Source organism: Anser cygnoides, chromosome 3, assembly GCF_040182565.1.
Source record: "Anser cygnoides isolate HZ-2024a breed goose chromosome 3, Taihu_goose_T2T_genome, whole genome shotgun sequence".
In the NCBI taxonomy this organism is placed as follows: Eukaryota; Metazoa; Chordata; class Aves; order Anseriformes; family Anatidae; genus Anser; species Anser cygnoides.
In genome coordinates this window covers 48,010,725-48,024,221 of record NC_089875.1, presented here as the reverse complement: position 1 = coordinate 48,024,221, position 13,497 = coordinate 48,010,725, and the positions used below count along the sequence as shown (strand labels likewise).

Below are 13,497 nucleotides of genomic sequence, written 5' to 3'. Positions count from 1 at the left end.
GTTTTCCTCTTCTGATCACAAGAATATTCATGCATGCAAAATTGTTATTAATAGAAGTGATTGGTGATCTCTTCAACAGACTAGTCTCAGCCATGCTCATGGTAACTTACAAAATGAGGAGTCACACTTGCTGCTGAACATGAAGACAAGGACACCTTGTGAGATGCTCTGGAAGCTGCCCAGAGCCGCCTGACAACTCTTAGGGGATAAAGAGTGGGTACCTGGGCCCTCCTATATCCTTGCCAGTGGGATACTAATCCAGCAATGCTAGTTCCTCTACCAGCCTTGTAACTTAGTGAAAGACACTTTCCAGCCCATAGTACACCCCACAGAACAGTTTTCCCAAGGATCCCCTTCCTATAATTGTATTTGGGATGGTTTCTTTTCAAGAAAGAAACACCCCAAACATGTCACTCACCAGAGGGCACCCTTCAACAGAAGCTAAACAGTAAAAACTAAATTGATTTCATTAAAGGAATAAAATCAAACTTTTAGCTCTGAGACTGAAAAGTAGGTGAAAAGTAAATCATAGCATCTCACACTGAGATCCAAGATTGTGTTTTACAAGAAGACACCTTACCAGGTCTTAGACTTCTGCCTAAGATCCTGCTGATATCAAGGAAGGGGTCTTTGCAAAAATATTTAACAGTTTTGACAACTGTATATCACAATGAAGTTACACTAGCTTACACACCATAAGAGGCCCTGGTGTGTTCCTACCTTCCTGCAGAGGCCACAGCTTCCACTATAATGGCACAGCAACTGGCATGGTAAGAGGGTGGATCATCTAAACTGATACCCCAAACCTTTAGCCAGCGCTCTTGGCCTCACTCCTTGTTGCTTAGCTTCACCAAGGAGGAGGAGAACAAACACTCTGCCAAGTCTCGACATAGTGGCTGTCCCAGCTTCCCACAGGCCCCTTTGCTGAATCACCAACTCAATGGCAGCAGAGTAGGGTACGCAGCAGTGCCTCTGCTGCCCCAGTTTGGCAGCTTGGCATACCAGCACAGACCTGCACTCCCTGGCAATTCCAGCCCTCACATCCCACCCCCTGCCATGGACAGGGACACCTCCCACCAGACCAGGTTGCCCAAAACCCCATCCAACCTGGCCTTGAACGCCTCCAGGGATGGGGCATCCACAGCTTCTCTGGGCAGCCTGTTCCACTGCCTCACCACTCTCTCAGTGAAGAATTTTCTCCTCATATCTAATCTAAATCTACTCCTCTCTTAATTTAAAGCCATTACTCCTTGCCCTATCCCTACATTCCATTACAAAGAGTCCCTCCACAGCTTTCCTATGGGCCCTCTTCATGTACTGGAAGGCTGCTATAAGGTCTCCCTGGGGCCTTCTCTTCTCCAGGCCAAACAACCCCAACTCTCAGCCTTTGTAGAAGAGGTGCTCCAGCCTCTTGATAGTATCCTTTCATCCAAAGAGACCTTGGCTCTTCTTTTGATAAACACAAGCTTCAAAGATAAGGCTGTTAGTTTATGTCATTAGTCCAGTCTATATTTTGTCTACACGCTGGATTAGAACCCTTAGCTTAGATCCCTTATTTCTGCACTTTAACAAACAGCAATTGCTCACCATAAAGGCTTCCCCTTCAGCTTTGGTCTTAAATAGCTTAATATGTTGTCAAGTGCAGCGTGTCTTCCTAGAACTAAAATTTAAGAGGGCATTAGAAATTTTGCTCCAGTGCACATTTTTAAATGCTAGTCAAGACAAAACCATCTTCACTGCTTCTCTAGTTATGCATGAAAATGCAGGACTGAGGGATGCAACCTTCTTTAACCCACTTATACCTCCCAAACCCTCTTCTGTATAACTTGTGCTGGTAAACAATACTTCACATTCATCTGTAACAGAAAAGACTCCTCATGATCACTTCTTAACTTCACTTTTGAGGTACCTCAGGATCCCAGGGCCCACACCTGGTAGCCTGTTTGCTCCTTTGAGTAGATATCTTGAAGCTTCTACAAAGGGCAGCTAAACAAAAAACTTCTGTACAAAACAAAAGAGCATAACTAGTACACTAACTCTTAAATATTAATTAGACAGGACTGGAATATGGAAACATTTAAATAAATGTTCATGGTGGTATTATTAAATGTTAAATTTTATGCATACTAAATCATTCTGTATCCTGTTAAAATAGCTTTTTTTCTGGGGTCTAGGAGATGCATAATTAATATATATTTTTTTCTAGCCATCACTGCTTAATAATTAAATAGTTCAACTAACATTTAGATGGTAAAAGTAGAAAAGTCCTTGAAAAAGCACTAACATTTTTGTGAAGAACACAACTGAGATAAGTCATTTCTATTAGGGATTTTTTTATTATTCTTATTTATTTTAAAATAGCATATACCAGTCTCTTTAGGACTTTCTGATGTATGGAGAGAGGTGACAGCTCCTTTTTTTTTTTTTCCTCTCTAGTTTGAGTATATCACTCAAGTGTTTTCTTGTTGCACTTACAAACTAGGTGCAAGGAACAGCTAAATAAATATAAGAAACTAATGGGAAACCTTATGTTTAGGTTGCCTTTGCATTTGATATCAGCCAAAACAGAGACTTGCAATAATAGTTAACACTTCTTACTACATAGTAAAAACACTGAGCATCATGAGACTGCAAGATACATAACAAGCTAGTGGATGGATGGATGATCCCCGACAGCTGTGGCATGTATTCCTTGTCTGCCCTTCTCCCAACAACCTGCTGGTCACACACACAACAGCATGCAGCATGGCAGCCAAGCAGGCAAGAGCACCACACTCCAGGCTTTTGGGGAAATGAAGCAAGGGGTATGTGGGCAAGGGTCGCGAAGCAAGAAGAAACTAATGTTCAGCATCACAACCCAGTGCTCATAAACATAACAAAATATGAGGGTGAAAGAACCTGGCATAGTCAGTTCCAGATGCTTACTGGAGGTGGGAGTAAAGATCTTGGTGCTGGGAGAAAAGTTAGTTAAGCCTTAAGAGAAAAACTACAGCTTATGTTTGATGTGAGATGGAGAGCATATCAGAGTGGTGAAAAATGATGTGCAACATAAACAAACAGCACATCAGTTGTACCCTAAATAGAAGGGAAAAAATGTATTCTTGGAATTAGTTTGAAATAGAAAAGGGAGAGCAATTCAGGGGGAAAAAGAAAGGATATTTTCCTGGGGAAATAAGGTTCAAATTAAATGATTTTATACAGAAAAGTACAGATTTCAGCATTTAAAAAAAAAAAAAAGGAGCAAAATGCAGTTCTGCAGTAACTTTATTATTCCAGGAAACAAGCCATCCCCTCTTTTTCCTTGCTCTTCAAATTATCACAGCACTGGCATTTCATGGGAGCCCAGCAAGAACCAGCCTGAGCTTGAAGAGGTGCCACGGGAGCACTGCTGCTTTACAACAGCCTCTTCCAGAGCTTTTCCCCCCTCACTCGCTGAAGGAATAAAACAAGCTGATAGCTGAATAATGTAATCAACACCAATTCATTGCCTTGTAGTTCAGTAAATATGCAGAAAATATGGAGTGTGAGGTAAGGTACTTTAGAAAAAAAATCATGGTCTCTAGACAGAAGCAGACTGGAATTTTTCATGTTAATGAAAATCATACATACATTGTATTTTATGGATACACAGTTCAAAAGCTATTCTTCAGGGAATATATCACAATAGGTACAGAATCCAGAAACTAATGAATATTCTGTTCAAAGCACGTGGATTTTTAAAACAATTTCTTGAATAAACTCCCATCCAGAAATCAATTAAGCACCATATTAAAGAAAAGCATGCAACTTGTTTCACTGAAAGCAAAACATGTTCTTAGCAGGTAAGAGATCCTGCTGCCTTCACTCTCCTGAAAAACACCACTGACAACATCTAGTAGCAGGAAGAATTTCATTTTTCAGCACCACGGCTGTTTTCTCACCAGCCTGCTATACCCTACCCTGCCTGTATTAGGGACGCTGTTTACTTAGTCCTGCAGGTCCCTTCGCCAGGATCAGCACCCCCACTTATGGGAAGTTTTGGAGAGGAAATAGTATATTTCCCCAAAAGGGTGGCAAGCAGAAAAAGCCTAGCCACCTCTAAGCCAAATGAAATTTATTTGATATGAACTGCTATACAGACTGTCACACAGGCTGTCATCAGGATTAAGTACTTCTGCTTAGTAACAGTTAAACTAGGAAATGCAGCATATTTCTAATTTTATAAGATATTTAGGAAAAAAATGGGATGGCAACCATATGAAAGAAGTGCACATGCTTTTAGTATGTGTAGCAAAACTTTTTTTTTTAATCTACAGGGCTACAGGGCATTAGTTGCCAAATACAAGATAACAAACAAACAGAGCATTTCATCTGAAAAATAGTTTATAAATATTGTTTCTTTACTGATGATATCATACCTCCACAACCCTTATGAAACTCTGTTATCAGAGATTTGTAAATCACCTCCACCAACCTCTTAATTGAAAAGTGTAACAACCTCTTTCAAAGGACACTGATAGCATTTCTCATCACAACATAATTAGAATGAAATAGAAGTCTTTACAGAATTGTGATGAAGCCTTGAAGGGCACACACTGAGTTATGTGACTCCAGGACAGAAGTCACCTACCATTACAGAAGGTTACACACAGACAGAGCAATAAAAACACAAAGAGAGGAGGGGAAAAAAAAAAAACACCATTTCTCTCCCTACTATCCATATTCTTCAGTTATAGGAACAAGCAACCAACAAGTAAAGCTGGAAAGCATGGAAGAACACTGCTAAATAGTAGAGGAAAAGTGAAAGGGAATCATCTGAATCTGGGAAAAAATATATACATTAAAATACTGATTAAGATGGGTTTTTCAATGAAATTTACAACAGTAAAGCCAGAATCTGGTATGATTATTCAACAGAAAGGTTGTTGTTTAAATTCTTTAGTTGCATCTACTAAAGTATGAAAAATGAAAAAAAATCTGCAGAAGTACAGAGTTTTCATAAGTTTTGTTTTGCATTTATTCTTCATGAGCACCTATCAGTGAATAAAAATCCAACTCTCATTACAAACAAAGCATTTAAACTTTAAAGTAGTATGTTTAGAAATGCAGGAGTTCAGATCTGATGAGCTGAAGCATGAGCAGAAGCACTCAATTCTTTCTGAAAGGCATATTGCATCACAGCTGGGTATCACAAACTGACTACCATCAACTCAGAATTTGAGAAAAGGCAACAAGTAAAATCCAGTGACTTTTCCCATGCAAGAGGCAAGATTTTGAACTTGTTTAGCATGAAATAGAAGTTTTATACCTCTGAGCAGACTTGTATTGATCTCAGTATTGATGCAATTCATTTCAAGTACTACTCCCTAAAACAAACTCTGCAGATACATTGTTCCACCCTGAACCTTGTCCTTGATAAGTAAACTATTGGTTTACAACACTGCAAAGCCACCATCTTAGTGCGTGTAGTAGAGGCAACTCAGAATTCATATGTTGTGAGAAATGCTGATGTTCCAGAGTATGGTACACCACAATTCAAAGCAAAACAAGAGTTTCCTAATCTCAGCAATAAAACATTCTGAATTTTCAACATTTGATATTGCAAAATATTCTAAACAAATTACACATTTCATGACGAGTCAGTGGCAATACACTACAGACTTTACTACAGCTATCAATGACTCAGGTTGATTTTATGCAAAAGGTAAAATATTTCCTCTGTTAGTTAATCAGGATTGAAACAGATGTTTCTTCTTGATCAACATCTCCTGCTTCTGTTGTCAAGAAATATTTTGACAGAAGCATTAGATTGTTTTATTACAAATAATAGAAAACCTGAAAAGGAAGATATTTCATTAATTTTGATGGAGTGGCCTCTTTGATCACGTGACTATTTTAAAAATCTGAATTACACCTCCTGAGTTTCAGCTTTCAATAAAGTCTTAAAAATATAATTAAAACCTAAATGCAGTATAATTGAAATATCCCTAACACACCCAAATGTCCTAAGATGGAAATATCACATTTTTAGGACTTCACAGAGTAGCCCAAACCTCATCCATACCCTCAAACAGGTGCAGTCACTGACAGTGACCATGAGCAGATACCAGGAAGTGGCATAAGACAAAGGGCATCTACGCCTTTCTTCATGTGCCTGTGATGCACAGCATCCTCTCTTGCTTTCCTACCACTCATGATGGGGTTGTTCCTCAGCCACATGTCATATCCACATAGTTGACATCTCTCAGTGGATTTCTCTTCCAAGAGCTTCCCATTTCTCCTGACCTCCAAGGCATTCCCTCATTTAGTTGACACATACATTTTTGTTTCCCAAGGATTCACTGCTACCACTGGTTCCTCAGCCTAGATTCTTACTGATTTGCCTTCCATTTAAAGGCTGGCACTACTACCTCTTGTAATTGTTACTTATTTGATTAAAACTACATAACTTGTTAATAAACAATATACTGCAAAATGCAAGTGAATAAAGCCAGCTGCTTATTAACTGATGATAAGCCATAGCACTGTAACATAGATGTTTCTTTGACACACACCACCCATCCCAGTACCTGTAGTATTAGATAGGAAAGCATTTCTCCCCTTTGTAGGCCATGCAAGTTAACAATTTTCAGGCTATAAAAGCTGTTATATGAAAAGGTGTATTTTGTTTTCTGGGTGTCGGTTGTTGTTTTATTTTTTAAATAAGCAGAAAAAGGTAAATAAAAAAAAGGAAAGGCTGATGTAGGGACAAGTTTGACACCTGAAAAAAAAATATGAAAAGTAAACATCAAGTGTTATTTGATCCTCAATGAACTGGTTGACAGAAAGGTCTGTAGTTCATAGCACAACAAGCCAAGCCAACACTTTTTGTATATCGCCTTTTCCTGAACATCCATATTGATACCACATCCTGTGAAAAATTTTGTCTTCATCTAGATCAAATGGGAGCCTCCCACACTTCCACAATACCCTTACCACACCAAGCCCAAAGGTCTAGAGCCTCAGAGCCTGGAGCTGGCAAGGGCCCACACCCAGACCCAGACCAGTCCCAGTGGGACTCAGCCACACTCCAATCATCTCTGCTAAAAACTACAGACAGCTCATCCAAAAGAAAAAGAGAACCTCTTGGCTGCTGGTACATTGGAGGCTGAATTTGTAAGAAATCTCCAGAAGCTTTTTACTACAATTAAAATTCTTTCCTGATATTTTATAATTTTTAATGGCTTTATGTTACTGAAGGTACGATTAAGATTAAAGCAATGTCCTTTTCAATTCACATAGCATCATTTTCTGTTTTGGAAATGAACTGTATGAATGACTATCATACTGCCTTGAACCTCCAGCTGTACCAAAGTGGAACTCAGTTACCTGAGGGACTACATCTTTCTAGAGTAATCAGATGTTCGACATGCTATGGGTATGAAGCATCTTGGAAAAGAAACAGGTATTTCAGCATGAATTATAACGAAGTATCTTCTTGCTTTTACATTTAACATGGTTTACCAGATACATGCATACAAATATTGGAAGGGGAACTTTTTCATGAATGCAAAGTCTGACTGTCCAAGTCCCAGCCATGTGGATAGCACTCAAAAACCATTCATGTGAGAAAGGAGGTAGAGGATCCACCCTGCTAAGTATTTCATTTATTTAATCATACATTATTAGTATCTGCAGTATGGGTGCTTGTCACTTGTTGAACTCAACAGATCTCTGCTTTTAACAGCAAAAATAATAGACCAAATAAATAATTAAGTGCATAAACTAGCATATTTTTCAAACACATTGATTATTTCTAGCACTGGTCATGCAGATCCACAGTGAATATTCAAGCTTTTCTTAGGTTTTACATGTGTTACAGCATGGTCCTTCCGTTTCATTTAGTGTCTCTGTCCCTTACAAAACCTTTTGTAGGAAGTGCCAGAGAATATAAACAGATCCTTTAGAATCTCCCTCTGCCACTGTTAAAGTTTTCTTTTTTACTGATTAATAATGTTTTCATCCATACTCTTTTCTGGCTAAGCATGTACATACAGTAGTAAGAAGCCAATACATTTCCCATATTTCTTCCCTTCCCTGAGGGACCTCAATGCCAACCACAGAATTTTTTCCCTTTGAGGCTTTTACATTGTCCTCTTTAAGTGGCTGCTCTTTCTTTCTCTTTACCATAAGAGCATGATTTATTGTAACCCAGTATGAAAACTGGGTTCTGGGACCTCTAATAGCAGGCTACGCTAGCCATGACATGAAATGGAGACACTTGTAAATCATTACTGCTATTTAAATTACTCTCATTTTCAGCAAATATGATGTTCTAAAGTCTGGGTGGATGACTAACTTCTCTGACTTGCATTTTCAGTACTAAGAATTCCTATCAAATTTAAAGATGAGTATGGGAAAGAACTGGAAAAAATGATTTTGATTGTGCGCACTCCCAGGTCAATAAGAAGAACCATTAAGGGCAGGGACAGCAGAAGAGAACAGGAAAAATGGCCATGACTTGTGAATAGTACTTTAACCCAGCAGTTTGAAGTATAACAGTCCAAATACTGTTTAGTAATTACTTTGCCTGTGGAGGTTCATTTCTTTCTTTTTTTTTTTCCTGCCCCCATAATACCTTTGAACTAGCAACTGGATCACCATCACACAATATTGCTATTACTTGGCAATTGCCAATTCTACTACATGTTACTCATTTCAATGACATAGAAAGGCATATGCTATTTACCCTTAAGCTGCTAAAGCATGCATACACAAGTGATTGCCATTACAATTCTGACACTTCTTTATGCTAGACATGGTGAGAACACCACAGAGACATTATTTATAAAGGAAATTTTCAAGTTTATAATGCAATCCATGGGGTCTGTTTACACATACACTAGAGAATAGACTTTTACCAAGGGAAGAAAAAAATCCATCAAAAAGCTGAAATTTCCAGTCTCACCAAAAGTGAAATTGTTTTCATGCAGATGTTGCCTGCTGGGAGTTTTAATTAAGTGCCTGGTGGGGTATCTGTAGCAGATATACTGTGTTCCTTGGCCAGACTGCCTGACTTCCCAGAGTGTCCTGCCATTTCCACACTTCACAAGTTTATGAGCTTCATCAAGTTTGGGATCCTATTCCTGTTGGAAGCATCCACACTGGAGAATAAGGGAATGAGAAATAAAATTACAGCTTTCTGGCATATCATTTCTAGATAGCCATATATTTTAGCTGACAATATGCATTTTAAAGGAGTATTTTCAGTTTTCCAGAGAAAGTATGAAGTTTTCTCCTGAGAATAGGCATTTTTCTTACACACAAAGTAATAGAGTCAAAACAATAAAGAAAAATAAAGTATTTACTTGATTTTAATACTCTTTAAGAGAGACAAATATTTTTTGTGTATCCCTGGGTTTTGCAACAACATTGGAGGGCTGGGGAGGGAAGGGAAATCATTCAGTTGGTTGTCATGCCTTAGGGGCAGGGCAGGGAAAGGAAAGATTACTCCAACCCCAACTGCAGACTGCTATCATAATACTTGGACCTCATTAAAGTCCTACTTGAAACATCATCATCATCGGTTTTGGGTGTATAGCAGTCCTTTCCAGATCAGTGAACATTACACTCAGTGGAGTAACAACCAAGAAAAATATATGCACGTGTATTATCTCTCATGGTTATAGCACCATCACTTTCTTTCCTCCACCGCTCTGGGGCCTCATTGTACAGTTTACTATCAGGTGTTAGAGATGTTTCCTCTAACTAATTTGCAGGCCTACTTTCAGAAGTGCCAGAGATTGATTTTTGACTAGTTTCATATGCCATTGCAAATATTTCATCTGACTCTATACATAATGTCAGGTTTTGCTCAGTCATCCATACAATACAAAAAGTGACAGTTAAAACAGAAATACATGGATGTTACTCAAAATAATTTCATCCTAGTTTAAAACTTCAGTTTGTGGCAAATCTAGACGTTCAAAAAGAGAGCAATTAATTTGTTGAAATTTTCTTGCACAAATAAGCTTTCTTATACAAATGTAGGAGGAGTTATAAACTAATTGCTGTTGTCTCAAATACAAATTTATTGTCTTCCAACAACTATGCGGCCAGTACTTTCCAGCAAGCTGGCTGATCTCTCCATTCTTTTGTTTCCCAAAGTCAGCCTGTGAAAATACAGGTAAGAGTCCTGCTTGGGAAATGCATTTTTATTATTTCTCAATAAATACTTAATGAATCTCATTCCACATCCAGCATTACTCTGGTCACAGGGTTTAATAAAGAAAGTCTGCAATTATGGATGTGTCTGGTTGCATAGGCTTTACAGTCTTAGAAGTTCTCCCTGTGGCTGCCCCAAGATGACACAAATATGCTGAAAGTGCCCTTATATTCAAATATACTTCAACTTTGCAGCAAATAGCAACCTTTGTTAAGATGCTATTTGAACTACATCCACACAGTTATAAGAAGTTAACACAGAACTACACAGAAGCACCACACACAAATATATTCTTTTGTATGTTTAAGAAAAGTAGTAGCTTCTTTAGCAGCCCTTCACCGTTAAATATCTTGATTGCTACTGTTTATGCCTGGGATATACTAGTACTTTCATTCTAAGGAATGAAACAGTTTATATTAATTCAGATTGATAGCATCACCCTAGTTACATAGCCTGAAACGCATAGAATAAACAAGATGATCTAGAGGTTCCTGTAGCCTTACATTTTTATAAGTAGTTCTGAAGTGCATTTCATCACATTATTATCCAAATTCTGACATGTCTAGACTCCTGTTTACTTATAATCATGTGGATAGTAAGAAAAGAAATGCAAACCAATTTGCAAGGATTATAGTTGTCCATGGGTCTTTATCACCCTAATCATAGCAGAGATCTGGCATTCAAAGATAAAGCATAGTTGTGTTTAGAAGGCCTGCATTTCCTCTCTGCACCCAAGTAACATTAAAAAAAAAAGAGGAAAAAAAAGAGGTAAGTTTTGCATTTAGCAAGACAGACTGTGTAGACATGGAACTTGTGACAGCAACAAAGAGAGTCTACTAACTCTCTTGGTTTTTACACTGTTAAAATCTGTAGGTATAGATACAGATGGTAAGATTATGTTTGTGCTCATTTGCATGGTACAAAAGTCAGGTCTTAACTTAGACTTATAAAAACAGTGAGTAAAGCAACATCTGTAGTTCTTCACCCAGTGATAGCGTTAGCAGCAGTATACAAGGAAATATATTGCTTTATCACCACAAACTAAGCTTCAATTCCGAATTGTTGTGTAAACAGTGTAGTCATGGTGTACCAAAGTTACCATTGCCTTTTCACAGAAGCAGGCAGGAATTCCATAATCTCTCATACACAGGCAAAATATCAATCCCTCAGCACCAACCCTTCTTGCAGAAGAGATCTTCTGAACATCTCTGCAGATGAGAGACTCAAATCAGAGTCATTTGGAGGTGCTAAACAATATCAGACAATTATCTTTAAAAAGAGGTTATTCTCCCTGAAGCTCAAATTTCAATCAACGTTATGCATCACTTCAACTGAAAGTGATTATTAAAAAAGCATTACCTGCTCCCTTTTACCCAACAGCCTAAAGGAGCACCAGGAGGTTACTTCAGGAGGTTCTTGTGCTGTTTCACATCCCATAAAGAGTCACCCAGCCATCCACAGAGGACTGTGGTGGTTCATTAAGTGTCAAGAGATGCAAACATCTCACTGCAGTTGAAGAAACCCCAAGGAAGCCAGTAAACTAGATGAAAGGGGGCAGGCACATGTAGAAATCCTTACAAAGGCTATCCTCCAGGAACAATGCAGGAAAGCCAAAAGTAATGCATTGTGGCCAGTAAAAGAAATTCCCCCTCCCACACAAAGTCCTGCCCTATAGTTAGAGGAACCTAGAAGTTGATGCCTTTTAAAAGAAAATAAAAAGAAGATATACAAGAAACATCTCTTCTTGAAAACCATACCCTTGCAGAACTCCAGTACAGAACTAAAATTCAACCCAAGTGGTTTTGAACCCTTGTACATCAAACTGGATACAACACACAACCATGAAATGGAGCAGCTCCATGTCCCTGTGTTATTGCTGAAAAGATTCGTAGAACCCATCTCCAAAGCGATGCAAGTAATTAAATACAGCCCCCCAAAAGAGAAAACAGGTTTTCCTGCTTTTTACAAGCACTCTGACTTCCCTCTGAAGTGAAAGCTTCTTGTTCACTGCCCTACCCACGCCACTTGCTGCCACCCTTCTTCCATTATACAAATGGAAGCACACTACACCTTACCTATATGGATTTTCTTTTTTTAGCTTGTTTCTTTGCATCCCTATTACCTTTGCAATATTTCTATCTAAAATCTCAGTAATTCTTTGGCACCTGAATAATAATTAGTTCATAAAGATTTCAGAGCTTTTTTGGATCTTTAGATTCAAATTTGTCACGCCACTCCCACTTAAAAAAATGGGACTGGTTCGTGCCTGAACACACTTAAAACAATAAAGCATACAAATGTACCTATTCATATATATATATACACACACATATATATATATAAGCCTACCTCCTCCAAAAAGTAGCTTTATACCTTGCATTTATATTGCTTCATCTTTCAGCAAGCCATAGATGTTCTCATTAGCTCATCTTGCTCTTGACAACTGCATATTTTCCTCATTATACTTTTTGTAGCATTAACATACCTTCAGAACAAAGTCATTCTCCAGCTTGGTCCCATTTCATACCAAAACCACATCTGCCAGATATACTTCAAGGGAAAACACTATCACAACCTTAAATATATGCAATGCAGGCCTAACACCAGGAAACACTGAAGGTAATCACACTACTCTTCATTTGCGTTACCATCTTTCCCAGGTGCTGCTGCCCTTTTATCTGACACAGCTGCAGCTTCCCTGAAGAATGCCCTTCTGGGCCACCCTGCCCATGGGCCAGTTGGAGGCATGGGCAGCCCCAGCAGGTAGTCAGAATAATTGACTATCTTTGCGTGTGACCCCTGAAATAGGGAGGAGGGAGAAAGCAAGAAGAAAGTGCACATAGGTAGGATCAAATATCTGCATGGAGAAAGAATCATTTGCAGGTGTCAGGAAGAGTTGCAGAGCAAAAGTTTTAAACCTCAGATGGATGGAAGGAAGAAAATAGAGGAGGGAAATCCTAGGAGAAGAGAAGAAGGGAGGAGGCGACTTAACTCACCGGCCTTGAAAGTGCCATTTAACTAGGTGTTTTCTGTCCACAGCCTCCTAAAACCATTTCAATACTCAACTTTTCCTAAAATACCACTAGCTGCTCCCTCAGTCAGTGCTCTGGCATCACAGCAATCCTTTGCATACCTGCCTGGAGGTCCTGAAATATCCAGACCACTCTCAGCTGTTATTCTGATGCTAGCATGTCCTGAACAGGTTCTACTCTGCAGGATCCTGAATAATACACAGCAGTATTTCTGAATTCTGTGTAGTTACTTCCTAATCAAGACTTTAAGAAAACATGCAAAAAGATTAGGATGGTGAAAAT

At 38.7% G+C, this 13,497-nt stretch overlaps 1 long non-coding RNA gene across 3 annotated transcripts in view; it reads right to left on the bottom strand.

Annotated features, from left to right (window-relative positions):
* LOC106039515 (uncharacterized) overlaps nt 1-13,155 on the bottom strand; it is a 124,093-nt gene extending 110,938 nt beyond the window's left edge. For all 3 annotated transcript variants that reach the window (XR_007164806.2, XR_010830308.1, XR_001209308.3), the window contains exon 1: nt 12,669-13,155. This is a non-coding gene — a long non-coding RNA (uncharacterized lncRNA). The remainder of the gene's footprint in view (nt 1-12,668) is intronic.
* Between the last annotated feature and the right edge of the window lie 342 nt (nt 13,156-13,497).